General features: G+C 59.7%; 17 non-coding genes across 17 annotated transcripts; all 17 read left to right on the top strand.

The window, feature by feature from the left end:
* Positions 1 to 323: 323 nt before the first annotated feature.
* LOC148805726 (U2 spliceosomal RNA) lies at positions 324 to 514 on the top strand. The gene has a single exon (XR_016090060.1). It is a non-coding gene; the product is annotated as a U2 spliceosomal RNA (small nuclear RNA).
* A 783-nt stretch (positions 515 to 1,297) lies between these two features.
* LOC148805725 (U2 spliceosomal RNA) lies at positions 1,298 to 1,488 on the top strand. Its single transcript, XR_016090059.1, has one exon. It is a non-coding gene; the product is annotated as a U2 spliceosomal RNA (small nuclear RNA).
* A 785-nt stretch (positions 1,489 to 2,273) lies between these two features.
* LOC148805724 (U2 spliceosomal RNA) lies at positions 2,274 to 2,464 on the top strand. Its single transcript, XR_016090058.1, has one exon. It is a non-coding gene; the product is annotated as a U2 spliceosomal RNA (small nuclear RNA).
* Positions 2,465 to 3,251: 787 nt separating this feature from the next.
* Positions 3,252 to 3,442, top strand: LOC148805723 (U2 spliceosomal RNA). The gene has a single exon (XR_016090057.1). It is a non-coding gene; the product is annotated as a U2 spliceosomal RNA (small nuclear RNA).
* A 785-nt stretch (positions 3,443 to 4,227) lies between these two features.
* Positions 4,228 to 4,418, top strand: LOC148805722 (U2 spliceosomal RNA). Its single transcript, XR_016090056.1, has one exon. It is a non-coding gene; the product is annotated as a U2 spliceosomal RNA (small nuclear RNA).
* Positions 4,419 to 5,203: 785 nt separating this feature from the next.
* Positions 5,204 to 5,394, top strand: LOC148805721 (U2 spliceosomal RNA). The gene has a single exon (XR_016090055.1). It is a non-coding gene; the product is annotated as a U2 spliceosomal RNA (small nuclear RNA).
* A 5,887-nt stretch (positions 5,395 to 11,281) lies between these two features.
* On the top strand, positions 11,282 to 11,475 carry LOC148805720 (U2 spliceosomal RNA). The gene has a single exon (XR_016090121.1). It is a non-coding gene; the product is annotated as a U2 spliceosomal RNA (small nuclear RNA).
* Positions 11,476 to 12,266: 791 nt separating this feature from the next.
* LOC148805719 (U2 spliceosomal RNA) lies at positions 12,267 to 12,457 on the top strand. The gene has a single exon (XR_016090054.1). It is a non-coding gene; the product is annotated as a U2 spliceosomal RNA (small nuclear RNA).
* Positions 12,458 to 13,245: 788 nt separating this feature from the next.
* Positions 13,246 to 13,436, top strand: LOC148805718 (U2 spliceosomal RNA). The gene has a single exon (XR_016090053.1). It is a non-coding gene; the product is annotated as a U2 spliceosomal RNA (small nuclear RNA).
* A 6,641-nt stretch (positions 13,437 to 20,077) lies between these two features.
* On the top strand, positions 20,078 to 20,273 carry LOC148805717 (U2 spliceosomal RNA). Its single transcript, XR_016090119.1, has one exon. It is a non-coding gene; the product is annotated as a U2 spliceosomal RNA (small nuclear RNA).
* A 785-nt stretch (positions 20,274 to 21,058) lies between these two features.
* Positions 21,059 to 21,249, top strand: LOC148805716 (U2 spliceosomal RNA). Its single transcript, XR_016090052.1, has one exon. It is a non-coding gene; the product is annotated as a U2 spliceosomal RNA (small nuclear RNA).
* A 787-nt stretch (positions 21,250 to 22,036) lies between these two features.
* LOC148805715 (U2 spliceosomal RNA) lies at positions 22,037 to 22,227 on the top strand. The gene has a single exon (XR_016090050.1). It is a non-coding gene; the product is annotated as a U2 spliceosomal RNA (small nuclear RNA).
* Positions 22,228 to 23,012: 785 nt separating this feature from the next.
* On the top strand, positions 23,013 to 23,203 carry LOC148805714 (U2 spliceosomal RNA). The gene has a single exon (XR_016090049.1). It is a non-coding gene; the product is annotated as a U2 spliceosomal RNA (small nuclear RNA).
* A 785-nt stretch (positions 23,204 to 23,988) lies between these two features.
* LOC148805713 (U2 spliceosomal RNA) lies at positions 23,989 to 24,179 on the top strand. Its single transcript, XR_016090048.1, has one exon. It is a non-coding gene; the product is annotated as a U2 spliceosomal RNA (small nuclear RNA).
* Positions 24,180 to 24,966: 787 nt separating this feature from the next.
* Positions 24,967 to 25,157, top strand: LOC148805712 (U2 spliceosomal RNA). The gene has a single exon (XR_016090047.1). It is a non-coding gene; the product is annotated as a U2 spliceosomal RNA (small nuclear RNA).
* Positions 25,158 to 25,940: 783 nt separating this feature from the next.
* On the top strand, positions 25,941 to 26,131 carry LOC148805711 (U2 spliceosomal RNA). The gene has a single exon (XR_016090046.1). It is a non-coding gene; the product is annotated as a U2 spliceosomal RNA (small nuclear RNA).
* Positions 26,132 to 26,916: 785 nt separating this feature from the next.
* Positions 26,917 to 27,107, top strand: LOC148805710 (U2 spliceosomal RNA). Its single transcript, XR_016090045.1, has one exon. It is a non-coding gene; the product is annotated as a U2 spliceosomal RNA (small nuclear RNA).
* The last annotated feature ends 472 nt before the right edge of the window (positions 27,108 to 27,579 follow it).

The raw sequence follows: 27,579 nt of genomic DNA, 5'->3' as shown, positions 1-27,579 counted from the left end.
TGCCCGCAGGTGCCGACGGTCCGCTTTCGCTTGCAGCTCACTCGGCACGGCTGCTGCTGGTGGGAGGGGCCTAAGCTAAGGAGGCCGGCCGGCTGGCGCCCCCCGCGGCTGCGGTCGTTGTCGGGCCGTTGACAGGAGATCAAAGAGCAGGGCCCCCGCCCGGGACTGGCGGGCAGGCAGGCGAGCAAGCAGGCAGGCAAGAGAGGGGGAGAGCGGAGTCCGGGCGGCCGGCAGCCGCGTGCGGACCGGGCTCCAGAGGCGTCGGCCTGCGCCGCTGCGCGCCAGCCGGACGCCCGCGCGCCCGCCCAAGGCCGGCGTCGGGCATCGCTTCTCGGCCTTTTGGCTAAGATCAAGTGTAGTATCTGTTCTTATCAGTTTAATATCTGATACGTCCCCCATCGGGGGACCACATATTAAACGGATTTTTGGAACAGGGAGCTGGATCAGGAGCTTGCTCCGTCCTCTCCACGCATCGGCCCGGTATTGCAGCGCCTCCGGGAACGGTGCACTACCTTCTCTCAGCGGTGAAAAGACAGACGTAGCTAGCAAGCAAGCGAGGTGGACCGGAGCTCCTTCCTCTCCGGTCTCGTCTCTCGTCCATCTGTGTGTCTCTGTGTCTCTCTCTCTCCCCCTCCCCGTTCCCGTGCTCCCTCCGTGCACTTTCCCGCGCCTCGACTCTCTCGGCAAGCAGGCCGGCCCCCTTTTCGGCTCCCGTGCGTTTTCCCTCCAAAAAACTTAGTTTTTTCCTCCTTTTTCCAGGGAGGCAGGCGTGGCTTGTGTGTGTGTGTGTGTGTGTGTGTGTGTGTGTGTGTGTGTGTGTGTGTGTCCCCGTCCTTGCAGGCGGGCCCCTTTCGACAGCCGGCCGTTTTCCCTCCAAAAAACTTAGTATATACACCTTTTCTTTCTTTTTTTCGGCAGGCAGGCAGGTGTGTGTGTGTCCCCGTCCCTCCCGAGAGAGCGCTGCCCCTTGCCTCTGCCCGCAGGTGCCGACGGTCCGCTTTCGCTTGCAGCTCACTCGGCACGGCTGCTGCTGGTGGGAGGGGCCTAAGCTAAGGAGGCCGGCCGGCTGGCGCCCCCCGCGGCTGCGGTCGTTGTCGGGCCGTTGACAGGAGATCAAAGAGCAGGGCCCCCGCCCGGGACTGGCGGGCAGGCAGGCGAGCAAGCAGGCAGGCAAGAGAGGGGGAGAGCGGAGTCCGGGCGGCCGGCAGCCGCGTGCGGACCGGGCTCCAGAGGCGTCGGCCTGCGCCGCTGCGCGCCAGCCGGACGCCCGCGCGCCCGCCCAAGGCCGGCGTCGGGCATCGCTTCTCGGCCTTTTGGCTAAGATCAAGTGTAGTATCTGTTCTTATCAGTTTAATATCTGATACGTCCCCCATCGGGGGACCACATATTAAACGGATTTTTGGAACAGGGAGCTGGATCAGGAGCTTGCTCCGTCCTCTCCACGCATCGGCCCGGTATTGCAGCGCCTCCGGGAACGGTGCACTACCTTCTCTCAGCGGTGAAAAGACAGACGTAGCTAGCAAGCAAGCGAGGTGGACCGGAGCTCCTTCCTCTCCGGTCTCGTCTCTCGTCCATCTGTGTGTCTCTGTGTCTCTCTCTCTCCCCCTCCCCGTTCCCGTGCTCCCTCCGTGCACTTTCCCGCGCCTCGACTCTCTCGGCAAGCAGGCCGGCCCCCTTTTCGGCTCCCGTGCGTTTTCCCTCCAAAAAACTTAGTTTTTTCCTCCTTTTTCCAGGGAGGCAGGCGTGGCTTGTGTGTGTGTGTGTGTGTGTGTGTGTGTGTGTGTGTGTGTGTGTGTGTGTGTCCCCGTCCTTGCAGGCGGGCCCCTTTCGACAGCCGGCCGTTTTCCCTCCAAAAAACTTAGTATATACACCTTTTCTTTCTTTTTTTCGGCAGGCAGGCAGGTGTGTGTGTGTCCCCGTCCCTCCCGAGAGAGCGCTGCCCCTTGCCTCTGCCCGCAGGTGCCGACGGTCCGCTTTCGCTTGCAGCTCACTCGGCACGGCTGCTGCTGGTGGGAGGGGCCTAAGCTAAGGAGGCCGGCCGGCTGGCGCCCCCCGCGGCTGCGGTCGTTGTCGGGCCGTTGACAGGAGATCAAAGAGCAGGGCCCCCGCCCGGGACTGGCGGGCAGGCAGGCGAGCAAGCAGGCAGGCAAGAGAGGGGGAGAGCGGAGTCCGGGCGGCCGGCAGCCGCGTGCGGACCGGGCTCCAGAGGCGTCGGCCTGCGCCGCTGCGCGCCAGCCGGACGCCCGCGCGCCCGCCCAAGGCCGGCGTCGGGCATCGCTTCTCGGCCTTTTGGCTAAGATCAAGTGTAGTATCTGTTCTTATCAGTTTAATATCTGATACGTCCCCCATCGGGGGACCACATATTAAACGGATTTTTGGAACAGGGAGCTGGATCAGGAGCTTGCTCCGTCCTCTCCACGCATCGGCCCGGTATTGCAGCGCCTCCGGGAACGGTGCACTACCTTCTCTCAGCGGTGAAAAGACAGACGTAGCTAGCAAGCAAGCGAGGTGGACCGGAGCTCCTTCCTCTCCGGTCTCGTCTCTCGTCCATCTGTGTGTCTCTGTGTCTCTCTCTCTCCCCCTCCCCGTTCCCGTGCTCCCTCCGTGCACTTTCCCGCGCCTCGACTCTCTCGGCAAGCAGGCCGGCCCCCTTTTCGGCTCCCGTGCGTTTTCCCTCCAAAAAACTTAGTTTTTTCCTCCTTTTTCCAGGGAGGCAGGCGTGGCTTGTGTGTGTGTGTGTGTGTGTGTGTGTGTGTGTGTGTGTGTGTGTGTGTGTGTGTCCCCGTCCTTGCAGGCGGGCCCCTTTCGACAGCCGGCCGTTTTCCCTCCAAAAAACTTAGTATATACACCTTTTCTTTCTTTTTTTCGGCAGGCAGGCAGGTGTGTGTGTGTCCCCGTCCCTCCCGAGAGAGCGCTGCCCCTTGCCTCTGCCCGCAGGTGCCGACGGTCCGCTTTCGCTTGCAGCTCACTCGGCACGGCTGCTGCTGGTGGGAGGGGCCTAAGCTAAGGAGGCCGGCCGGCTGGCGCCCCCCGCGGCTGCGGTCGTTGTCGGGCCGTTGACAGGAGATCAAAGAGCAGGGCCCCCGCCCGGGACTGGCGGGCAGGCAGGCGAGCAAGCAGGCAGGCAAGAGAGGGGGAGAGCGGAGTCCGGGCGGCCGGCAGCCGCGTGCGGACCGGGCTCCAGAGGCGTCGGCCTGCGCCGCTGCGCGCCAGCCGGACGCCCGCGCGCCCGCCCAAGGCCGGCGTCGGGCATCGCTTCTCGGCCTTTTGGCTAAGATCAAGTGTAGTATCTGTTCTTATCAGTTTAATATCTGATACGTCCCCCATCGGGGGACCACATATTAAACGGATTTTTGGAACAGGGAGCTGGATCAGGAGCTTGCTCCGTCCTCTCCACGCATCGGCCCGGTATTGCAGCGCCTCCGGGAACGGTGCACTACCTTCTCTCAGCGGTGAAAAGACAGACGTAGCTAGCAAGCAAGCGAGGTGGACCGGAGCTCCTTCCTCTCCGGTCTCGTCTCTCGTCCATCTGTGTGTCTCTGTGTCTCTCTCTCTCCCCCTCCCCGTTCCCGTGCTCCCTCCGTGCACTTTCCCGCGCCTCGACTCTCTCGGCAAGCAGGCCGGCCCCCTTTTCGGCTCCCGTGCGTTTTCCCTCCAAAAAACTTAGTTTTTTCCTCCTTTTTCCAGGGAGGCAGGCGTGGCTTGTGTGTGTGTGTGTGTGTGTGTGTGTGTGTGTGTGTGTGTGTGTGTGTGTGTCCCCGTCCTTGCAGGCGGGCCCCTTTCGACAGCCGGCCGTTTTCCCTCCAAAAAACTTAGTATATACACCTTTTCTTTCTTTTTTTCGGCAGGCAGGCAGGTGTGTGTGTGTCCCCGTCCCTCCCGAGAGAGCGCTGCCCCTTGCCTCTGCCCGCAGGTGCCGACGGTCCGCTTTCGCTTGCAGCTCACTCGGCACGGCTGCTGCTGGTGGGAGGGGCCTAAGCTAAGGAGGCCGGCCGGCTGGCGCCCCCCGCGGCTGCGGTCGTTGTCGGGCCGTTGACAGGAGATCAAAGAGCAGGGCCCCCGCCCGGGACTGGCGGGCAGGCAGGCGAGCAAGCAGGCAGGCAAGAGAGGGGGAGAGCGGAGTCCGGGCGGCCGGCAGCCGCGTGCGGACCGGGCTCCAGAGGCGTCGGCCTGCGCCGCTGCGCGCCAGCCGGACGCCCGCGCGCCCGCCCAAGGCCGGCGTCGGGCATCGCTTCTCGGCCTTTTGGCTAAGATCAAGTGTAGTATCTGTTCTTATCAGTTTAATATCTGATACGTCCCCCATCGGGGGACCACATATTAAACGGATTTTTGGAACAGGGAGCTGGATCAGGAGCTTGCTCCGTCCTCTCCACGCATCGGCCCGGTATTGCAGCGCCTCCGGGAACGGTGCACTACCTTCTCTCAGCGGTGAAAAGACAGACGTAGCTAGCAAGCAAGCGAGGTGGACCGGAGCTCCTTCCTCTCCGGTCTCGTCTCTCGTCCATCTGTGTGTCTCTGTGTCTCTCTCTCTCCCCCTCCCCGTTCCCGTGCTCCCTCCGTGCACTTTCCCGCGCCTCGACTCTCTCGGCAAGCAGGCCGGCCCCCTTTTCGGCTCCCGTGCGTTTTCCCTCCAAAAAACTTAGTTTTTTCCTCCTTTTTCCAGGGAGGCAGGCGTGGCTTGTGTGTGTGTGTGTGTGTGTGTGTGTGTGTGTGTGTGTGTGTGTGTGTGTGTCCCCGTCCTTGCAGGCGGGCCCCTTTCGACAGCCGGCCGTTTTCCCTCCAAAAAACTTAGTATATACACCTTTTCTTTCTTTTTTTCGGCAGGCAGGCAGGTGTGTGTGTGTCCCCGTCCCTCCCGAGAGAGCGCTGCCCCTTGCCTCTGCCCGCAGGTGCCGACGGTCCGCTTTCGCTTGCAGCTCACTCGGCACGGCTGCTGCTGGTGGGAGGGGCCTAAGCTAAGGAGGCCGGCCGGCTGGCGCCCCCCGCGGCTGCGGTCGTTGTCGGGCCGTTGACAGGAGATCAAAGAGCAGGGCCCCCGCCCGGGACTGGCGGGCAGGCAGGCGAGCAAGCAGGCAGGCAAGAGAGGGGGAGAGCGGAGTCCGGGCGGCCGGCAGCCGCGTGCGGACCGGGCTCCAGAGGCGTCGGCCTGCGCCGCTGCGCGCCAGCCGGACGCCCGCGCGCCCGCCCAAGGCCGGCGTCGGGCATCGCTTCTCGGCCTTTTGGCTAAGATCAAGTGTAGTATCTGTTCTTATCAGTTTAATATCTGATACGTCCCCCATCGGGGGACCACATATTAAACGGATTTTTGGAACAGGGAGCTGGATCAGGAGCTTGCTCCGTCCTCTCCACGCATCGGCCCGGTATTGCAGCGCCTCCGGGAACGGTGCACTACCTTCTCTCAGCGGTGAAAAGACAGACGTAGCTAGCAAGCAAGCGAGGTGGACCGGAGCTCCTTCCTCTCCGGTCTCGTCTCTCGTCCATCTGTGTGTCTCTGTGTCTCTCTCTCTCCCCCTCCCCGTTCCCGTGCTCCCTCCGTGCACTTTCCCGCGCCTCGACTCTCTCGGCAAGCAGGCCGGCCCCCTTTTCGGCTCCCGTGCGTTTTCCCTCCAAAAAACTTAGTTTTTTCCTCCTTTTTCCAGGGAGGCAGGCGTGGCTTGTGTGTGTGTGTGTGTGTGTGTGTGTGTGTGTGTGTGTGTGTGTGTGTGTGTCCCCGTCCTTGCAGGCGGGCCCCTTTCGACAGCCGGCCGTTTTCCCTCCAAAAAACTTAGTATATACACCTTTTCTTTCTTTTTTTCGGCAGGCAGGCAGGTGTGTGTGTGTCCCCGTCCCTCCCGAGAGAGCGCTGCCCCTTGCCTCTGCCCGCAGGTGCCGACGGTCCGCTTTCGCTTGCAGCTCACTCGGCACGGCTGCTGCTGGTGGGAGGGGCCTAAGCTAAGGAGGCCGGCCGGCTGGCGCCCCCCGCGGCTGCGGTCGTTGTCGGGCCGTTGACAGGAGATCAAAGAGCAGGGCCCCCGCCCGGGACTGGCGGGCAGGCAGGCGAGCAAGCAGGCAGGCAAGAGAGGGGGAGAGCGGAGTCCGGGCGGCCGGCAGCCGCGTGCGGACCGGGCTCCAGAGGCGTCGGCCTGCGCCGCTGCGCGCCAGCCGGACGCCCGCGCGCCCGCCCAAGGCCGGCGTCGGGCATCGCTTCTCGGCCTTTTGGCCAAGGTCGGAGGTCGAGGGAGGGACGAGATCGGAGGACAACACCTTTCTACTGAGGACGCCGTTGGATTGTTTCATTTGGACCCCGGACTGTTTTCTTGGATTTGCGTTTGGATTTTGGACTTTTGGATTTGCGTTTCACTTGGGACTTTTGGTGCGTGGGCTGCTTGGCAGCCGAAAGGCTGCTTTTCGTCATGGCTGCGGATCCCGGGGAGGCGACGAAGGACGGGCTGAACCCCAGCGTACGATGGACCATCCGCTTTCATTGGAAGGCGGAGACGGAGCCTCCGGGACGTGAGCTTTTTGAAGACGAAGTGCTGTTCGGGATACTGGGATGTAAGGCGAGCGATCTTTTATGTCTGCAGGGGAACCGGGCACAGAAATTTATGGATGCCACCTTCAACAGTGCTAAACTGCACAAGGAGGCGGCGGAGAGATGTGCACGAGCGAAGGCGGACGGGAAACTGCGTGAGTATGAGTGCGGGGGCCTGCAAGGCGACAATAAAAGGTGGGTGGTCGTCCACATGTTCGAGCCTTTTTTGACTGACCAGGATGTGACGACCTTTTTGCGTCGGTACGTGGAGGTGCTTCAGGGCCCATATGTCATCAGTGACACCCGTACTGTCTGGACTGGGAAGCGCCGCTATCAGGTCGAGCTACGGCAGGATCTAAGGTCGCCGGACGGCTTCGCCCACCCACCGGGCAACTTTTTCATCGGGCCAGGTAGGGGGTATTTGTATTATTGGAACCAGCCGGATTTTTGCAGGAAGTGTCGTGGCTTTGGACATCGCGAAGGGTCGTGCACTGTCGGAGAGTGTGGGAAGTGCCACCGCACTGGCCACTCCACACGGGCATGCCCAGTAAAGGAGTGCTCCCTGTGTGGGAACACGGGGCATTTGTTCCGGCAGTGCAGCCAGAGGGGCAAGGACCTGGAGAAGGAGATCCGAGACTGGGTACAGCGGCCAGAGGAGACCGACGGGGAGGAGGAAGACCGACCGGAGGGCGGCAAGGCCCACAGGAAAGGGGGTAAGCACCGGGAGGAAAGGCAGGAGGAGGATGGAGGGCAGGAAGGAGGACAAGGAGAACTCGCAGGAGAAGAAGAGGCACGACCGGGAACTTCACGGGAGGTGAGGAACCCTAGCTGGGCAGATGTGGTGAGGGGGACGCGCCCCCTAGTGGCGGCAGAAACATCTGCAGCGTCGGGGCCGGTGGGAGAGGAGGGGGGGGCACCAGCTCTTACCCCCCTAGGAAAGAAACTGCAGAAACGGTCCCGAGCTGGGAGGCGGCAGAAGGAGACCCAGGAGAAGAAGAAGAGGACGGATGAAGGAGGAGACGACGGAGAACACCGGGAGGAGGTGACAGGCCCGGAACAGATGGTGGAAGAGACGCCCCAGTCAGCCTCGAGTGACTCCGAGTCTGATGACACCGCGGACTCTCTGCCTCCCGGACAGGGGTCCGGTCCGGCAATCTGCCACACCTTCTCGGTGGCGCAGGCTGCGACAGACGAGGGCAGCCCGATAGTGGACTGCCAGGCCGGCATGCTTACCCCCGAACAGGGTTTTCAATGCAGCCCCCTGGGGGGGGTCGCCTTTATGGAGACCTCGGACAGTGACACCTCTGCGAGTACAGCAGGGGCGGCGAGCTCACCCGAGCCCGGCCAGGGAGAGGAGATGGAGAGTGACAGCCCCCCCTTAGAGCCACCATGACCCTCGTGGTGGCAACAGCCAATGTGAGGGGTTTGAGGCAAAAGGACAAGCGGACGGCGGTGTTTTCATACCTGTCTCAGAAGAATCTGGATCTGTGTTTCCTCCAAGAAGTACATCTCAAGGACCTCGACGACGTGAGGGCCCTCCAGAAGGCGTGGAGGAGGGGTCCTTCGTGGTGGAGCGTCGGAGGGGTGAACTCTGCCGGTGTGGGTATCCTGTGTGGCTCGCCAAGCTTCACCGTCCAGATGGTCAGCTCAGTGATCCCCGGACGTCTGCTGGTGGTGGATGGCACCTGGAAGGGGACGAAGATCAGACTAATCGGTGTGTACGCCCCAGCAGACAGACGCCAGCAGGGCTCCTTTTTGAGAGATCTGGAGCCCTTGCTATACACCAACAGGGAGCTGATCATGGGCGGCGACTTCAATGTCGACTTAGGAGACTCGCACGGCGAGGGAGTTCACCTGCTGAGGTCCTTGATCACAGATTTCAGATTGCGAGACGGGTTTGATAACGTTGCACACCACACCTGGGACAACGGACGGGGGATTTTCAGACGCCTCGATTATATCCTCTCCACTGTAAAGTGGAAAGTCCTAAGCAGGCAGGTGACCCCCACCTGGTTTTCAGACCATCAGTTGCTGGCAGTCTCCTTTGGTGTCGAGGACCCCGGCTTCCAGGCCGGATACTGGAAGCTGAACAAGCAAGTCCTACTTGAGGCGAGATACCAAAGGAAGATGGAGGCAGTGCTTCGAGACCTTGAGAAGAGGAGAGCACTCTTCAGCTCCGCGGTGCACTGGTGGGAATCTTGTAAACTCATCATCGCAACGGTTACCAAAAGATACTGCTGGATCCGGCGAAGACTGGAGGAACGCCAGTGCACCCAACTCCAGCAGGAGCTTGAGGCACTGTATGGCCAGCTGAACCAGGGGGGCGCCTTCGATGGCGAACGAGTTGCGTACGTCAGAGGCCTGCTTAAGGACAAGTGGCTGCAGCGGGCACAGGACTTCCTTTTCAGGTTGCAGGGAATCTGGAGGGAAGGAGAAGAACGCTGCTCGGCCCAGTTCTTCAGCGCCGTGAGAAGACAGCAAGAGCGCAGTCTTTTCGACACCATCCGGCGCGAAGACGGGACTGCAGCCACGGATATACCCGGGATGTTGAGGTGCGCCACAGGATTCTACGAAGCCTTGTTTTCAGAGAAGGAGATCGACTCGAGCACTAAGGACAGGCTCTTGGAGGGTGTGGAGACGGCGGTAGAAGACCCATCCGCACTGGTCGGTCCAGTGTCGGGGGCAGAGGTCCGAACGGCAATGCTGGGTTTGAAGAAAGGCACTGTCCCTGGCGTTGACGGCCTGCCGACCGAGTTTTACCGCACCTTCTGGAGTCAGCTGGAGCCTTTCCTAGTGCAGGTTTTCAATGAGGTCCTGAACGGCGGTGGGTTGGGCCTCTCGATGAAGACCGGAGTCGTCTCCTTGATTTTCAAGAGTGGAGACAAGGCGGACCTGGGCAACTGGAGGCCGATCCAGCTCCTGTGCACGGACTATAAGATCTTGGCCAGGGTGCTGGGCGGCCGCCTGAGAACCGTAATGCCGGAGCTGGTCAAGGCTGACCAGACATGTGGCGTGGCAGGAAGAAAGATCAGCTGGACGCTGCAGCTGATCCGAGACGTCATCTCCTGGGTGGAGGACAGGGGCCTGCCGCTCATGCTGGTGAGCTTGGACCAGGCGAAGGCTTTTGACCGGGTCCATCATGGGATCCTGTGGGCGCTGTTGCGGAAGAAGGGTCTGCCTGACAGTTTTGTTAGGTGGATCAGGACTCTGTACGACGGCGCAATATCCCGGGTATGTATTAACGGCGCAGTGGGGAGGAGCATCCCCGTAAGGTGTGGTGTGCGACAGGGCTGTCCTCTCTCCCCCCTGTTGTACGTCATTTACATCGAGCTCCTGCTGGACCAGTTAAGGACGGATCCCGGAGTGGAAGGAATCTGAGTGCCAGGTGGAGGAGGGCAGGAAGCCAAGATCGCCGCTTATGCGGACGACATCACGCTCTTCCTGGGCTCTGAAAGCGGCCTGGGGAGGGCGTTGGACATCGTAGAGGACTTCTCTAGAGGCACCGGCGCCCGACTGAACCACGCCAAAAGCCTGGTTAAACTGTTCGGGACCTGGCCATGTGAACCACGGACGTTTGGAGGGCTGACGAGGACGACCGGCCCAGTGAAAGTCTTGGGGGTCCTCTTCCACAACGTGGACCCCGCGGGCTTGAACTGGGAGGCCAGGTTCCGAAGGATCAATCAACAGCTGGGCCTTTGGCAGAAGCGGTCTTTGACCTGGATAGGGAAGGCGCTGGTGCTGAAGGTAGAGATCCTGCCCCTGCTGCTCCACCTGGCAGTGGTATACCCCCTACCTGCAGGACGACGGAAGGAACTGGTGAGGACCATTTTTGGGTTTGTTTGGGGGCACTCATACGAGCGCATTAGAAGAACGGACATGTGTAGGCCCGTCGCGGACGGCGGCAGAGGGATTCCAGACTTCCCGGTGAAGTTGGACTGTGTGTTCGTCGCCGGCCTGTGCGTTATCCTGCACGAGAACCCGCCCCACCTGTGTAGCCGGTTTGTGAGCCTCTGGCTCTCGACGAGCATGCGACACCTGACCGTCTGGAGCAACACGACCCCGAAGGCGGAGCGGCTCCCACTGCACTACCGGCACGCAGTGCAGTGGCTGCGGGCACACCCGGAGGTCAAAGGAGGAACGACTGCGCTGAGCCACAGGCTCATGTACAAGACCCTTTTGACGTCGGAAAGGCCAGCGATCCTGGGTGTGCCCAGGGAAATCTGGCAGCAGGCCCAACCAAAGGGCCTGGACAACAAGTTGAAGGACTTGAACTGGCTCTGCGTGTGGGGTCGGTTGGCGGTCAGGTCCGTCATGCATGCGCATGGACTATCACGGCAGAGTCAGTGCCCAAGACACGGCTGCACAGGTGAAGAGACCGTGAACCACGTGTTTTGGGAGTGCGGGTTCGTGCAGGGGGTGTGGAGGACCAGCAGACACCTATACGCACAGGTAGGTCTGGATTCCCCATTGTCACTGCGGATGGTGCTGCGAGGAGTGCCCGGTTCCCGTCCCTGGACCGCCAGCTTCTTACTGTGGCTCCTGATCAGTCTCACAAAGCTGTACGTGTGGGAAGCACGGACTGAGCTGGTCAGGAACGGCGTGGAGGTGACCATCGCAGGCATCCTGAGGAGAGTGAAAGCGGATGTGGTCCGAAGAATCCGATGGGATATAATGCGCTGGGGTTTCGCAGCCGCAAAGGAGCGCTGGAAGGACTTGATCACGTGGTGTTAAAGGTGGTGGGTAGATTAAACTTTTAAGCTCTGTTTTTGTACTGTTTTTCTAATAAATATAAAAAAAAAAAAAAAAAAAAATCTGTTCTTATCAGTTTAATATCTGATACGTCCCCCATCGGGGGACCACATATTAAACGGATTTTTGGAACAGGGAGCTGGATCAGGAGCTTGCTCCGTCCTCTCCACGCATCGGCCCGGTATTGCAGCGCCTCCGGGAACGGTGCACTACCTTCTCTCAGCGGTGAAAAGACAGACGTAGCTAGCAAGCAAGCGAGGTGGACCGGAGCTCCTTCCTCTCCGGTCTCGTCTCTCGTCCATCTGTGTGTCTCTGTGTCTCTCTCTCTCCCCCTCCCCGTTCCCGTGCTCCCTCCGTGCACTTTCCCGCGCCTCGACTCTCTCGGCAAGCAGGCCGGCCCCCTTTTCGGCTCCCGTGCGTTTTCCCTCCAAAAAACTTAGTTTTTTCCTCCTTTTTCCAGGGAGGCAGGCGTGGCTGTGTGTGTGTGTGTGTGTGTGTGTGTGTGTGGTGTGTGTGTGTGTGTGTGTGTGTGTGTCCCCGTCCTTGCAGGCGGGCCCCTTTCGACAGCCGGCCGTTTTCCCTCCAAAAAACTTAGTATATACACCTTTTCTTTCTTTTTTTCGGCAGGCAGGCAGGTGTGTGTGTGTCCCCGTCCCTCCCGAGAGAGCGCTGCCCCTTGCCTCTGCCCGCAGGTGCCGACGGTCCGCTTTCGCTTGCAGCTCACTCGGCACGGCTGCTGCTGGTGGGAGGGGCCTAAGCTAAGGAGGCCGGCCGGCTGGCGCCCCCCGCGGCTGCGGTCGTTGTCGGGCCGTTGACAGGAGATCAAAGAGCAGGGCCCCCGCCCGGGACTGGCGGGCAGGCAGGCGAGCAAGCAGGCAGGCAAGAGAGGGGGAGAGCGGAGTCCGGGCGGCCGGCAGCCGCGTGCGGACCGGGCTCCAGAGGCGTCGGCCTGCGCCGCTGCGCGCCAGCCGGACGCCCGCGCGCCCGCCCAAGGCCGGCGTCGGGCATCGCTTCTCGGCCTTTTGGCTAAGATCAAGTGTAGTATCTGTTCTTATCAGTTTAATATCTGATACGTCCCCCATCGGGGGACCACATATTAAACGGATTTTTGGAACAGGGAGCTGGATCAGGAGCTTGCTCCGTCCTCTCCACGCATCGGCCCGGTATTGCAGCGCCTCCGGGAACGGTGCACTACCTTCTCTCAGCGGTGAAAAGACAGACGTAGCTAGCAAGCAAGCGAGGTGGACCGGAGCTCCTTCCTCTCCGGTCTCGTCTCTCGTCCATCTGTGTGTCTCTGTGTCTCTCTCTCTCCCCCTCCCCGTTCCCGTGCTCCCTCCGTGCACTTTCCCGCGCCTCGACTCTCTCGGCAAGCAGGCCGGCCCCCTTTTCGGCTCCCGTGCGTTTTCCCTCCAAAAAACTTAGTTTTTTCCTCCTTTTTCCAGGGAGGCAGGCGTGGCTTGTGTGTGTGTGTGTGTGTGTGTGTGTGTGTGTGTGTGTGTGTGTGTGTGTGTTGTCCCCGTCCTTGCAGGCGGGCCCCTTTCGACAGCCGGCCGTTTTCCCTCCAAAAAACTTAGTATATACACCTTTTCTTTCTTTTTTTCGGCAGGCAGGCAGGTGTGTGTGTGTCCCCGTCCCTCCCGAGAGAGCGCTGCCCCTTGCCTCTGCCCGCAGGTGCCGACGGTCCGCTTTCGCTTGCAGCTCACTCGGCACGGCTGCTGCTGGTGGGAGGGGCCTAAGCTAAGGAGGCCGGCCGGCTGGCGCCCCCCGCGGCTGCGGTCGTTGTCGGGCCGTTGACAGGAGATCAAAGAGCAGGGCCCCCGCCCGGGACTGGCGGGCAGGCAGGCGAGCAAGCAGGCAGGCAAGAGAGGGGGAGAGCGGAGTCCGGGCGGCCGGCAGCCGCGTGCGGACCGGGCTCCAGAGGCGTCGGCCTGCGCCGCTGCGCGCCAGCCGGACGCCCGCGCGCCCGCCCAAGGCCGGCGTCGGGCATCGCTTCTCGGCCTTTTGGCTAAGATCAAGTGTAGTATCTGTTCTTATCAGTTTAATATCTGATACGTCCCCCATCGGGGGACCACATATTAAACGGATTTTTGGAACAGGGAGCTGGATCAGGAGCTTGCTCCGTCCTCTCCACGCATCGGCCCGGTATTGCAGCGCCTCCGGGAACGGTGCACTACCTTCTCTCAGCGGTGAAAAGACAGACGTAGCTAGCAAGCAAGCGAGGTGGACCGGAGCTCCTTCCTCTCCGGTCTCGTCTCTCGTCCATCTGTGTGTCTCTGTGTCTCTCTCTCTCCCCCTCCCCGTTCCCGTGCTCCCTCCGTGCACTTTCCCGCGCCTCGACTCTCTCGGCAAGCAGGCCGGCCCCCTTTTCGGCTCCCGTGCGTTTTCCCTCCAAAAAACTTAGTTTTTTCCTCCTTTTTCCAGGGAGGCAGGCGTGGCTGTGTGTGTGTGTGTGTGTGTGTGTGTGTGTGTGTGTGTGTGTGTGTGTGTCCCCGTCCTTGCAGGCGGGCCCCTTTCGACAGCCGGCCGTTTTCCCTCCAAAAAACTTAGTATATACACCTTTTCTTTCTTTTTTTCGGCAGGCAGGCAGGTGTGTGTGTGTCCCCGTCCCTCCCGAGAGAGCGCTGCCCCTTGCCTCTGCCCGCAGGTGCCGACGGTCCGCTTTCGCTTGCAGCTCACTCGGCACGGCTGCTGCTGGTGGGAGGGGCCTAAGCTAAGGAGGCCGGCCGGCTGGCGCCCCCCGCGGCTGCGGTCGTTGTCGGGCCGTTGACAGGAGATCAAAGAGCAGGGCCCCCGCCCGGGACTGGCGGGCAGGCAGGCGAGCAAGCAGGCAGGCAAGAGAGGGGGAGAGCGGAGTCCGGGCGGCCGGCAGCCGCGTGCGGACCGGGCTCCAGAGGCGTCGGCCTGCGCCGCTGCGCGCCAGCCGGACGCCCGCGCGCCCGCCCAAGGCCGGCGTCGGGCATCGCTTCTCGGCCTTTTGGCTAAGATCCCGTGTGCGTGGCCTGACCGCGGCTCGGGTTCTGAAGCCAAAGGAGGGAAGAGACGGACGGCGCAGCTTTTTTAAGCGACGGCGATTTTTTTCCGTGGCGGAAGGGACTCCGGCCACTTTGAGAATGGAGAAGATTTCCAGCAGGACCGCAAGACCAAGGCACACTGTACGTTTCGTGTTGCGAGAGGAGGCTTCGGACAAGGATTTTGCCAAGAGAGACGCTTTCGAGGACGTCGTCCTTTTCAAGCACCTGGCCTTGCAGCCTGAAGACATCTATTGCCTGCAGAACTTTCCAGGTAAAAGGATTTTTGATTTGTCACTATTTTCTGCGGTACAGTGCACGAAAATATGGTCCACATTGGCTGCTCGCAGACAGGAGGAACCTTTTGTTCATTTTTATCTCGAACCTTTGTTTGCTCGCGAGTCGAGACCCATATGGGTCCATATGAATAATCCTTTCACCCCGGAAGCAGACATCGTCAACTTTCTTAAAAGATTTGTTGACGTGCAAGATACAGGGACAAAAGTAATGGACAGGAAGAGAGTCTGGAACGGCAAAAGAAGGTTTCTTGTGCGTTTCAGAGCAGACCCCAGCGCAGAGGATGGGCTTTTGCACCCCCCTGCACACTTTTCAATTGGAGCTTACACAGGTTACCTGAACTATCCAGACCAGCCTTTCGCATGCAGACGGTGTAACCAGAGAGGCCACTACGCTGCCGACTGTGAAGCGGAGGTCTGCCGAAGATGCGACACCGTGGGACACAGCACCTTGATGTGCAGAGCCGAGCCAAAGTGCAATCTGTGCGGGGCTTCTGGACACATCTACAAGGTATGCCCGATAAAAGCACGGAGTTTCGCAGCAGTGACGGGTGGCTCGTTGGCAGTGCGTGCAACCGCAGCTCCTCTTACGGAAGACAGGGCAGCTGCGCCAGCAGAGAGATCGACACCGGTGTCACTGGTCCCGGACGCTGCTGAGGAGGAGATGGAACCTGAGGGGGTGGAACAAGGGCATAAAGAAACGGATCACGGGCAGACGACAACAGCACTTACCTCAGCAGATGATCGCCACGGCCAGGAAGAAGCGGAGATCCCGGTGAGCGCAGAGGGGGTCCCGGTGAGTGCAGAGGAGGAAGATGGGGTCTCGCTCGCCTCGCTTGAGCAACTGAGAGAGTTGGCGGAGGGCTCAAGCGTGCCCCCTGCGGAGAAAGAAATGTCAGATTGGGGAGAGATAGTGGATACTGCGGAGGCCATGGACACTGCCCTGGCCAAGAAGGGTGGGAAAAGGAAGGCGGAACACTATGCGCCCTTCCTGGTGAAAAAACCGGGCATGGACCCTCTGGACTACCTCGAGTCGATGGCCACAGATTCGTTGGCCCAGACTGAATCCACGCCATTAGGAACGGAGGGTGAGGTAAGTGGTGTGGGAGTCCCCCCCCTCACGGCGGAACCAGGAATGTCTTCGAGCTGTGTCATTCCAGAGACTGAGCTGACCCCGACCCCGGCAGGAGCCCCTGAGGAATGCATGCAGCCACGTGTCGCCCTGCAGAGAAAAGAACAGGACGTCTTTATTTTCGCAGAGGTACCCTTGAAATTCAAGGTATTTTGTAAATGGGACGAAAAGGCCAGCAAACTGATCTGGCCTTCGACCTTTAACGAGCAGCAGCTATCCCCGGCAGGGATCGTGGTGCGGTGTGGGCACTTTGGTGAGGAGATCACAACTCTGGAGGTAAGAGGCTGTAACCAGATGGACGCAGTCGCTAAGAAGATAGCGCTAAACAACCTGGTTAAGGAATGGTTTGCGGGCGACGGAGATCTGAAAGAGAGGTACGAGAGGGAGGTGGAAAGACGCCCAGGCAACGTGGTGGTGAATCTGGATTTTCCGGTGATGTTCATGGAGCGCTGCGCCTGGAAGAACGGAAACGTGCAGTACCCACCCCAGCCATCAGGCTTCCGGCGTTCGCTGAAGTCGCGGACTGGGAGGCAGACTGGAGTGACAATGAGCAGTACACGGACAGGAGATAAAATTAACACCTTATTCTTACAGGGGAAAGACGAGGAGCCAGTGCGTCGCGCATACATGGAACTGATGCAGTCGGTGTGCCGGCACTATGACTCTCCGTAACGGCCCCCAATGTTGAAAATACTAACTCTGAACATTCGGGGTTTAAGGAATTTGGTAAAGAGGACGGCCTTTTTTTCTTTCCTGAAAACCATAGTTTTCGATATCTGTCTGGTACAGGAAGTCCATCTAAGAGATGAAAGGGACGTCATACAGTTCACTCGTGAGTGGGACAGAGGGGACTCTAGATGGAATATCGGAGGCGTCCACTCCTCGGGAGTCGGCATTTTATTTGGTAATCATGATTTTATAGTGGAGAAGTGTGTGAATGTAGTGCCTGGAAGAGTTTTTTATCTGGATATCTGTTTGGGTGAGAGTTGCTTTCGGTGCGTGTGCGTGTACGCCCCGGCAATGATGGCTTTGCGGGCGGATTTTTTTAAAGAACTTTATCCTGTTTGCCTTACCAACAAACGGATCATCATGGGAGGTGATTTTAACGTGGACCTCCGAGATAAGAAGGACCCAGGAGCAAAGCAGCTCAATCTTCTACTAACACAGTTTGGGCTCTACGACTGCGCCTACCGGATCCAAAGGGAGAAAGCAGAGGCCACGTGGAGGAACGCCCAAGGTACTGTAAAGCGCCTCGATTACGTCTTCGCCTCACTGGACGTACCTGTTGAGATGGTGGTGGTGCAGCCGGTAGGTTTCTCTGATCATGCTCTCGTAGAGGCCCATTTTCCACACCTAAAGAGCCAGTTTGGGTGTGGGGTGTGGAAATTAAATACGGAGAGCCTAAAAGAGGACGAGTACATCAGGGCAATGAGGTTCAAACTGCAAACCTGGTGGAAGGAGAGGAATCTGAGCACCCCCCTGATTGATTGGTGGGAACATCTAAAGAAGAGAATTAGAACAGAGTCCAGAGCTTATTGCCGAGCAAGACTCAAACGCGAGCGACAGAAAGGCAGGGAGTTACAGGAAAGGTTAAACACCTTGTTCTCCCAGTGTAATAAGGATATGTCTGTGTGCCTTGATGAGATTTCAGCAGCTAAAGCTGAACTGCGCGCCTACCACGAGCAAAAGGCGAAGAGCTACCTGTTCAGAGCCCACGCGCAGTTCATACAAACCCACGAAACATGTTCCAGTTTTTTCTTCCGACAGATACGCCAGAGGCAGAAGCGCAGCGTGATGGCTGGCATTCAGACCCCGGAAGGGAAAATAGCAACTAGCAGTGAGGAGATGCTGGAAACTGTGAGGCGTTTTTACCAATGTCTTTTCTCCCTAAAGACAGTGGACGAGGCCATGGGGGCAAGGCTGCTGAGCAATATTACAGCACAGATTCCTGTCGAAGCCCAAGATCAGCTTGAGGCGCCTATAAGCTTACAGGAACTTGGCGACGCCTTGCTCGGCATGAAGACTGGCAAGGTACCAGGTAAAGACGGGCTACCAGCTGAATTTTATCGGACGTTCTGGGACATCTTAGGCCCAATTGTACTACAGGTGGCGGAGGAAATCTTTCGCAGGAAGACCATGTGTGAGTCCATGAGGGAGGGGATCCTTACACTGCTGTATAAAAAAGGGCCTGCAACGGACCTTAGAAACTGGAGGCCGCTGCAAATGTTGTGTGTGGACTATAAGCTGATTGCCAAAGTGCTGGTAAATCGCTTGAAGGGGGTCCTGGCCCATGTGATCGGTTGGGACCAAACCTGCGGGGTTCGAGGTCGTCGTGCCAGCTGGACCCTCCAGCTAGTGCGGGATGTGATTGCGTGGTCCGAAAACAGGAACGTCCCGTTGCTGATCGCCAGCCTGGACCTCGAAAAAGCATTTGACAATGTCTCACACACTTTTGTCTGGCAGGTAATGGAGAAGATGGGTTTCGGCCCCGTCATGCTGGGCTGGCTAAAAATACTGTACTCACAGGTTGGCAGCAGAGTACTGGTGAACGGGCACCTGGGAGGGCTGGTCCACCAAGAGTCCGGGGTGCGTCAGGGCTGCCCCCTGTCCCCGTTACTTTTTGCACTGTACATGGAGCCTTATGCGCGGGCAGTCCAGAAGGAGCCATCCATCGACGGGATCCTGGTACCTGGGAGTGGAGGGAACAGAGTTAAGGTGGCATTATACGCTGACGATGTGACCTTATTCCTCAGCTCTTACCTCAGTTTGCAGGCAGCCTTGGACGTCTTCGAGAACTTCTCCCTCGCGTCAGGTGCTCGGCTAAACAAGGGGAAAAGCCAGATTAAGCTCTTCGGGCCTTGGAAAGAACAACTCGGACCGGCACATGGACTAGGCATCTGTCAAGGCCCCCTTAAGATCCTGGGGGTGCTGTTCACGGCTCAGGATGCTGCCCGGTGCAATTGGTCCCAGAGGCTTGAGAAGGCGCGGCTGCAGCTGACGCACTGGAAGAACAAGCAGCTGTCCTTTGTGGGTAAAGTCCTGATCCTGAAAGTGGTGTACTTGCCCGTGCTGGTTTACCTGGCGTCCGTGTATCCCATGCCTGCGCGCTTTAACAGATACCTGGTAAGGGAGGTTTTCAAGTTCATGTGGGGGGGGAGATACGAGTACGTGCGCAGAGTCGACATGTATCGGCCGGTGGAAGAAGGCGGACGGGGGGTTCCTAACTTCCCCGCAAAACTCAACTGCATATATGTGTCTGGCCTGTGTATTGCTCTGCATTCCCCAGTCTCACACCCCTTTCAGTATTTTGTCAGGTTCTGGCTAGCAAGCCACGTGCGTGGCCTGGCCCAGTGGTCCAACAGTCTGCCCCATGGGAACGACCTCCCGTGGCACTACCGGCATGCGACACACTGGTTGAAGCAGCACCCTGAGCTAAGAGACCACCAGATCCTGCTCAACCACAGACGGCTCTACTCTGCAGTAACCCAAGCTGAGGAGGCCAGCCTCGTAGGAGGCGTCCCCAACGATGTCTGGCGGAGAGTCCAGCCCAGGGGGCTACAGCACCACCTGATGGACTTGAACTGGCTGTCTGCTTGGGGTCGTCTGGCAGTCCGTGAGGTCTTGTTCAAACACAAGCTGACGAAGCAGCAGGAGTGTCCAAGAGCCGGGTGTCACGCCGTGGAATCCATCAGCCACGTGTTCTGGGACTGTAATTTCGCTCAGCGAACTTGGAACAAATGTGAACCTTTGTTTGCTAGTCTGTCATCCACGTTCCGTGTACTTCCTGGGGTTATTTTGCGTGGGTTGAAGGTGGGAAGCAGGACAAACACCATGGGTTTTGTGTTATGGTTGCTTGTTAGTTTAATTAAGTTTGAGTTGTGGAATTCTCGGAATTTGTTAGTTAAAAGGGGAACTGTTTGTACAGTAGATGGGTTATACAGACGGCTTTTGTGGAACTTAAGAGGGTTGGTAGAAGGGGACATAAAGAGATGGGGTTTTCACGCCGCAAAGGAGAAATGGAAATCCATAGTGGATATTTGGGACTGGAAATAGTTTTTGAGCCTCTAGTTTCCTTGTAAATTTGTAAATAGACTGTTTGGGAGATTTGGTGGGCGGGTGGTTAATTTGCATAAAGGGCGGGATCATGTAAATAGGGTTTGGGCTGTAAATTGTGGTTTTGTGTATTTCCAAGTATGTCGCTCATTTTCTGTACGAATATCTGTTTTGAATTTGATTTTGGGGTTGCTTTTGAGTGGGAAGAATAGTAAAAGGGCGGTTTGTGTTTGTATAAGGGTGGGTTTATGATACCTTTTTGATTTAGCTGTGTAATTGTTTTATTTTCGTCTTGTGTTTGTGAATTGATGTATTTGAAGTTTTGGTGTTTTCTTTTGTATTTTGTATAATAAAAAAAAAAAAAAAAAAAATCTGTTCTTATCAGTTTAATATCTGATACGTCCCCCATCGGGGGACCACATATTAAACGGATTTTTGGAACAGGGAGCTGGATCAGGAGCTTGCTCCGTCCTCTCCACGCATCGGCCCGGTATTGCAGCGCCTCCGGGAACGGTGCACTACCTTCTCTCAGCGGTGAAAAGACAGACGTAGCTAGCAAGCAAGCGAGGTGGACCGGAGCTCCTTCCTCTCCGGTCTCGTCTCTCGTCCATCTGTGTGTCTCTGTGTCTCTCTCTCTCCCCCTCCCCGTTCCCGTGCTCCCTCCGTGCACTTTCCCGCGCCTCGACTCTCTCGGCAAGCAGGCCGGCCCCCTTTTCGGCTCCCGTGCGTTTTCCCTCCAAAAAACTTAGTTTTTTCCTCCTTTTTCCAGGGAGGCAGGCGTGGCTTGTGTGTGTGTGTGTGTGTGTGTGTGTGTGTGTGTGTGTGTGTGTGTGTGTGTCCCCGTCCTTGCAGGCGGGCCCCTTTCGACAGCCGGCCGTTTTCCCTCCAAAAAACTTAGTATATACACCTTTTCTTTCTTTTTTTCGGCAGGCAGGCAGGTGTGTGTGTGTCCCCGTCCCTCCCGAGAGAGCGCTGCCCCTTGCCTCTGCCCGCAGGTGCCGACGGTCCGCTTTCGCTTGCAGCTCACTCGGCACGGCTGCTGCTGGTGGGAGGGGCCTAAGCTAAGGAGGCCGGCCGGCTGGCGCCCCCCGCGGCTGCGGTCGTTGTCGGGCCGTTGACAGGAGATCAAAGAGCAGGGCCCCCGCCCGGGACTGGCGGGCAGGCAGGCGAGCAAGCAGGCAGGCAAGAGAGGGGGAGAGCGGAGTCCGGGCGGCCGGCAGCCGCGTGCGGACCGGGCTCCAGAGGCGTCGGCCTGCGCCGCTGCGCGCCAGCCGGACGCCCGCGCGCCCGCCCAAGGCCGGCGTCGGGCATCGCTTCTCGGCCTTTTGGCTAAGATCAAGTGTAGTATCTGTTCTTATCAGTTTAATATCTGATACGTCCCCCATCGGGGGACCACATATTAAACGGATTTTTGGAACAGGGAGCTGGATCAGGAGCTTGCTCCGTCCTCTCCACGCATCGGCCCGGTATTGCAGCGCCTCCGGGAACGGTGCACTACCTTCTCTCAGCGGTGAAAAGACAGACGTAGCTAGCAAGCAAGCGAGGTGGACCGGAGCTCCTTCCTCTCCGGTCTCGTCTCTCGTCCATCTGTGTGTCTCTGTGTCTCTCTCTCTCCCCCTCCCCGTTCCCGTGCTCCCTCCGTGCACTTTCCCGCGCCTCGACTCTCTCGGCAAGCAGGCCGGCCCCCTTTTCGGCTCCCGTGCGTTTTCCCTCCAAAAAACTTAGTTTTTTCCTCCTTTTTCCAGGGAGGCAGGCGTGGCTTGTGTGTGTGTGTGTGTGTGTGTGTGTGTGTGTGTGTGTGTGTGTGTGTGTGTGTCCCCGTCCTTGCAGGCGGGCCCCTTTCGACAGCCGGCCGTTTTCCCTCCAAAAAACTTAGTATATACACCTTTTCTTTCTTTTTTTCGGCAGGCAGGCAGGTGTGTGTGTGTCCCCGTCCCTCCCGAGAGAGCGCTGCCCCTTGCCTCTGCCCGCAGGTGCCGACGGTCCGCTTTCGCTTGCAGCTCACTCGGCACGGCTGCTGCTGGTGGGAGGGGCCTAAGCTAAGGAGGCCGGCCGGCTGGCGCCCCCCGCGGCTGCGGTCGTTGTCGGGCCGTTGACAGGAGATCAAAGAGCAGGGCCCCCGCCCGGGACTGGCGGGCAGGCAGGCGAGCAAGCAGGCAGGCAAGAGAGGGGGAGAGCGGAGTCCGGGCGGCCGGCAGCCGCGTGCGGACCGGGCTCCAGAGGCGTCGGCCTGCGCCGCTGCGCGCCAGCCGGACGCCCGCGCGCCCGCCCAAGGCCGGCGTCGGGCATCGCTTCTCGGCCTTTTGGCTAAGATCAAGTGTAGTATCTGTTCTTATCAGTTTAATATCTGATACGTCCCCCATCGGGGGACCACATATTAAACGGATTTTTGGAACAGGGAGCTGGATCAGGAGCTTGCTCCGTCCTCTCCACGCATCGGCCCGGTATTGCAGCGCCTCCGGGAACGGTGCACTACCTTCTCTCAGCGGTGAAAAGACAGACGTAGCTAGCAAGCAAGCGAGGTGGACCGGAGCTCCTTCCTCTCCGGTCTCGTCTCTCGTCCATCTGTGTGTCTCTGTGTCTCTCTCTCTCCCCCTCCCCGTTCCCGTGCTCCCTCCGTGCACTTTCCCGCGCCTCGACTCTCTCGGCAAGCAGGCCGGCCCCCTTTTCGGCTCCCGTGCGTTTTCCCTCCAAAAAACTTAGTTTTTTCCTCCTTTTTCCAGGGAGGCAGGCGTGGCTTGTGTGTGTGTGTGTGTGTGTGTGTGTGTGTGTGTGTGTGTGTGTGTGTGTGTCCCCGTCCTTGCAGGCGGGCCCCTTTCGACAGCCGGCCGTTTTCCCTCCAAAAAACTTAGTATATACACCTTTTCTTTCTTTTTTTCGGCAGGCAGGCAGGTGTGTGTGTGTCCCCGTCCCTCCCGAGAGAGCGCTGCCCCTTGCCTCTGCCCGCAGGTGCCGACGGTCCGCTTTCGCTTGCAGCTCACTCGGCACGGCTGCTGCTGGTGGGAGGGGCCTAAGCTAAGGAGGCCGGCCGGCTGGCGCCCCCCGCGGCTGCGGTCGTTGTCGGGCCGTTGACAGGAGATCAAAGAGCAGGGCCCCCGCCCGGGACTGGCGGGCAGGCAGGCGAGCAAGCAGGCAGGCAAGAGAGGGGGAGAGCGGAGTCCGGGCGGCCGGCAGCCGCGTGCGGACCGGGCTCCAGAGGCGTCGGCCTGCGCCGCTGCGCGCCAGCCGGACGCCCGCGCGCCCGCCCAAGGCCGGCGTCGGGCATCGCTTCTCGGCCTTTTGGCTAAGATCAAGTGTAGTATCTGTTCTTATCAGTTTAATATCTGATACGTCCCCCATCGGGGGACCACATATTAAACGGATTTTTGGAACAGGGAGCTGGATCAGGAGCTTGCTCCGTCCTCTCCACGCATCGGCCCGGTATTGCAGCGCCTCCGGGAACGGTGCACTACCTTCTCTCAGCGGTGAAAAGACAGACGTAGCTAGCAAGCAAGCGAGGTGGACCGGAGCTCCTTCCTCTCCGGTCTCGTCTCTCGTCCATCTGTGTGTCTCTGTGTCTCTCTCTCTCCCCCTCCCCGTTCCCGTGCTCCCTCCGTGCACTTTCCCGCGCCTCGACTCTCTCGGCAAGCAGGCCGGCCCCCTTTTCGGCTCCCGTGCGTTTTCCCTCCAAAAAACTTAGTTTTTTCCTCCTTTTTCCAGGGAGGCAGGCGTGGCTTGTGTGTGTGTGTGTGTGTGTGTGTGTGTGTGTGTGTGTGTGTGTGTGTGTGTCCCCGTCCTTGCAGGCGGGCCCCTTTCGACAGCCGGCCGTTTTCCCTCCAAAAAACTTAGTATATACACCTTTTCTTTCTTTTTTTCGGCAGGCAGGCAGGTGTGTGTGTGTCCCCGTCCCTCCCGAGAGAGCGCTGCCCCTTGCCTCTGCCCGCAGGTGCCGACGGTCCGCTTTCGCTTGCAGCTCACTCGGCACGGCTGCTGCTGGTGGGAGGGGCCTAAGCTAAGGAGGCCGGCCGGCTGGCGCCCCCCGCGGCTGCGGTCGTTGTCGGGCCGTTGACAGGAGATCAAAGAGCAGGGCCCCCGCCCGGGACTGGCGGGCAGGCAGGCGAGCAAGCAGGCAGGCAAGAGAGGGGGAGAGCGGAGTCCGGGCGGCCGGCAGCCGCGTGCGGACCGGGCTCCAGAGGCGTCGGCCTGCGCCGCTGCGCGCCAGCCGGACGCCCGCGCGCCCGCCCAAGGCCGGCGTCGGGCATCGCTTCTCGGCCTTTTGGCTAAGATCAAGTGTAGTATCTGTTCTTATCAGTTTAATATCTGATACGTCCCCCATCGGGGGACCACATATTAAACGGATTTTTGGAACAGGGAGCTGGATCAGGAGCTTGCTCCGTCCTCTCCACGCATCGGCCCGGTATTGCAGCGCCTCCGGGAACGGTGCACTACCTTCTCTCAGCGGTGAAAAGACAGACGTAGCTAGCAAGCAAGCGAGGTGGACCGGAGCTCCTTCCTCTCCGGTCTCGTCTCTCGTCCATCTGTGTGTCTCTGTGTCTCTCTCTCTCCCCCTCCCCGTTCCCGTGCTCCCTCCGTGCACTTTCCCGCGCCTCGACTCTCTCGGCAAGCAGGCCGGCCCCCTTTTCGGCTCCCGTGCGTTTTCCCTCCAAAAAACTTAGTTTTTTCCTCCTTTTTCCAGGGAGGCAGGCGTGGCTTGTGTGTGTGTGTGTGTGTGTGTGTGTGTGTGTGTGTGTGTGTGTGTGTGTGTGTCCCCGTCCTTGCAGGCGGGCCCCTTTCGACAGCCGGCCGTTTTCCCTCCAAAAAACTTAGTATATACACCTTTTCTTTCTTTTTTTCGGCAGGCAGGCAGGTGTGTGTGTGTCCCCGTCCCTCCCGAGAGAGCGCTGCCCCTTGCCTCTGCCCGCAGGTGCCGACGGTCCGCTTTCGCTTGCAGCTCACTCGGCACGGCTGCTGCTGGTGGGAGGGGCCTAAGCTAAGGAGGCCGGCCGGCTGGCGCCCCCCGCGGCTGCGGTCGTTGTCGGGCCGTTGACAGGAGATCAAAGAGCAGGGCCCCCGCCCGGGACTGGCGGGCAGGCAGGCGAGCAAGCAGGCAGGCAAGAGAGGGGGAGAGCGGAGTCCGGGCGGCCGGCAGCCGCGTGCGGACCGGGCTCCAGAGGCGTCGGCCTGCGCCGCTGCGCGCCAGCCGGACGCCCGCGCGCCCGCCCAAGGCCGGCGTCGGGCATCGCTTCTCGGCCTTTTGGCTAAGATCAAGTGTAGTATCTGTTCTTATCAGTTTAATATCTGATACGTCCCCCATCGGGGGACCACATATTAAACGGATTTTTGGAACAGGGAGCTGGATCAGGAGCTTGCTCCGTCCTCTCCACGCATCGGCCCGGTATTGCAGCGCCTCCGGGAACGGTGCACTACCTTCTCTCAGCGGTGAAAAGACAGACGTAGCTAGCAAGCAAGCGAGGTGGACCGGAGCTCCTTCCTCTCCGGTCTCGTCTCTCGTCCATCTGTGTGTCTCTGTGTCTCTCTCTCTCCCCCTCCCCGTTCCCGTGCTCCCTCCGTGCACTTTCCCGCGCCTCGACTCTCTCGGCAAGCAGGCCGGCCCCCTTTTCGGCTCCCGTGCGTTTTCCCTCCAAAAAACTTAGTTTTTTCCTCCTTTTTCCAGGGAGGCAGGCGTGGCTTGTGTGTGTGTGTGTGTGTGTGTGTGTGTGTGTGTGTGTGTGTGTGTGTGTCCCCGTCCTTGCAGGCGGGCCCCTTTCGACAGCCGGCCGTTTTCCCTCCAAAAAACTTAGTATATACACCTTTTCTTTCTTTTTTTCGGCAGGCAGGCAGGTGTGTGTGTGTCCCCGTCCCTCCCGAGAGAGCGCTGCCCCTTGCCTCTGCCCGCAGGTGCCGACGGTCCGCTTTCGCTTGCAGCTCACTCGGCACGGCTGCTGCTGGTGGGAGGGGCCTAAGCTAAGGAGGCCGGCCGGCTGGCGCCCCCCGCGGCTGCGGTCGTTGTCGGGCCGTTGACAGGAGATCAAAGAGCAGGGCCCCCGCCCGGGACTGGCGGGCAGGCAGGCGAGCAAGCAGGCAGGCAAGAGAGGGGGAGAGCGGAGTCCGGGCGGCCGGCAGCCGCGTGCGGACCGGGCTCCAGAGGCGTCGGCCTGCGCCGCTGCGCGCCAGCCGGACGCCCGCGCGCCCGCCCAAGGCCGGCGTCGGGCATCGCTTCTCGGCCTTTTGGCTAAGATCAAGTGTAGTATCTGTTCTTATCAGTTTAATATCTGATACGTCCCCCATCGGGGGACCACATATTAAACGGATTTTTGGAACAGGGAGCTGGATCAGGAGCTTGCTCCGTCCTCTCCACGCATCGGCCCGGTATTGCAGCGCCTCCGGGAACGGTGCACTACCTTCTCTCAGCGGTGAAAAGACAGACGTAGCTAGCAAGCAAGCGAGGTGGACCGGAGCTCCTTCCTCTCCGGTCTCGTCTCTCGTCCATCTGTGTGTCTCTGTGTCTCTCTCTCTCCCCCTCCCCGTTCCCGTGCTCCCTCCGTGCACTTTCCCGCGCCTCGACTCTCTCGGCAAGCAGGCCGGCCCCCTTTTCGGCTCCCGTGCGTTTTCCCTCCAAAAAACTTAGTTTTTTCCTCCTTTTTCCAGGGAGGCAGGCGTGGCTTGTGTGTGTGTGTGTGTGTGTGTGTGTGTGTGTGTGTGTGTGTGTGTGTGTGTCCCCGTCCTTGCAGGCGGGCCCCTTTCGACAGCCGGCCGTTTTCCCTCCAAAAAACTTAGTATATACACCTTTTCTTTCTTTTTTTCGGCAGGCAGGCAGGTGTGTGTGTGTCCCCGTCCCTCCCGAGAGAGCGCTGCCCCTTGCCTCTGCCCGCAGGTGCCGACGGTCCGCTTTCGCTTGCAGCTCACTCGGCACGGCTGCTGCTGGTGGGAGGGGCCTAAGCTAAGGAGGCCGGCCGGCTGGCGCCCCCCGCGGCTGCGGTCGTTGTCGGGCCGTTGACAGGAGATCAAAGAGCAGGGCCCCCGCCCGGGACTGGCGGGCAGGCAGGCGAGCAAGCAGGCAGGCAAGAGAGGGGGAGAGCGGAGTCCGGGCGGCCGGCAGCCGCGTGCGGACCGGGCTCCAGAGGCGTCGGCCTGCGCCGCTGCGCGCCAGCCGGACGCCCGCGCGCCCGCCCAAGGCCGGCGTCGGGCATCGCTTCTCGGCCTTTTGGCTAAGATCAAGTGTAGTATCTGTTCTTATCAGTTTAATATCTGATACGTCCCCCATCGGGGGACCACATATTAAACGGATTTTTGGAACAGGGAGCTGGATCAGGAGCTTGCTCCGTCCTCTCCACGCATCGGCCCGGTATTGCAGCGCCTCCGGGAACGGTGCACTACCTTCTCTCAGCGGTGAAAAGACAGACGTAGCTAGCAAGCAAGCGAGGTGGACCGGAGCTCCTTCCTCTCCGGTCTCGTCTCTCGTCCATCTGTGTGTCTCTGTGTCTCTCTCTCTCCCCCTCCCCGTTCCCGTGCTCCCTCCGTGCACTTTCCCGCGCCTCGACTCTCTCGGCAAGCAGGCCGGCCCCCTTTTCGGCTCCCGTGCGTTTTCCCTCCAAAAAACTTAGTTTTTTCCTCCTTTTTCCAGGGAGGCAGGCGTGGCTTGTGTGTGTGTGTGTGTGTGTGTGTGTGTGTGTGTGTGTGTGTGTGTGTCCCCGTCCTTGCAGGCGGGCCCCTTTCGACAGCCGGCCGTTTTCCCTCCAAAAAACTTAGTATATACACCTTTTCTTTCTTTTTTTCGGCAGGCAGGCAGGTGTGTGTGTGTCCCCGTCCCTCCCGAGAGAGCGCTGCCCCTTGCCTCTGCCCGCAGGTGCC

This window comes from Atractosteus spatula, unplaced genomic scaffold (assembly GCF_055471065.1).
Source record: "Atractosteus spatula isolate fAtrSpa1 unplaced genomic scaffold, fAtrSpa1.hap1 Scaffold_67, whole genome shotgun sequence".
Taxonomy (NCBI): Eukaryota; Metazoa; Chordata; class Actinopteri; order Semionotiformes; family Lepisosteidae; genus Atractosteus; species Atractosteus spatula.
This window is presented reverse-complemented; position numbering and strand designations above follow the sequence as displayed.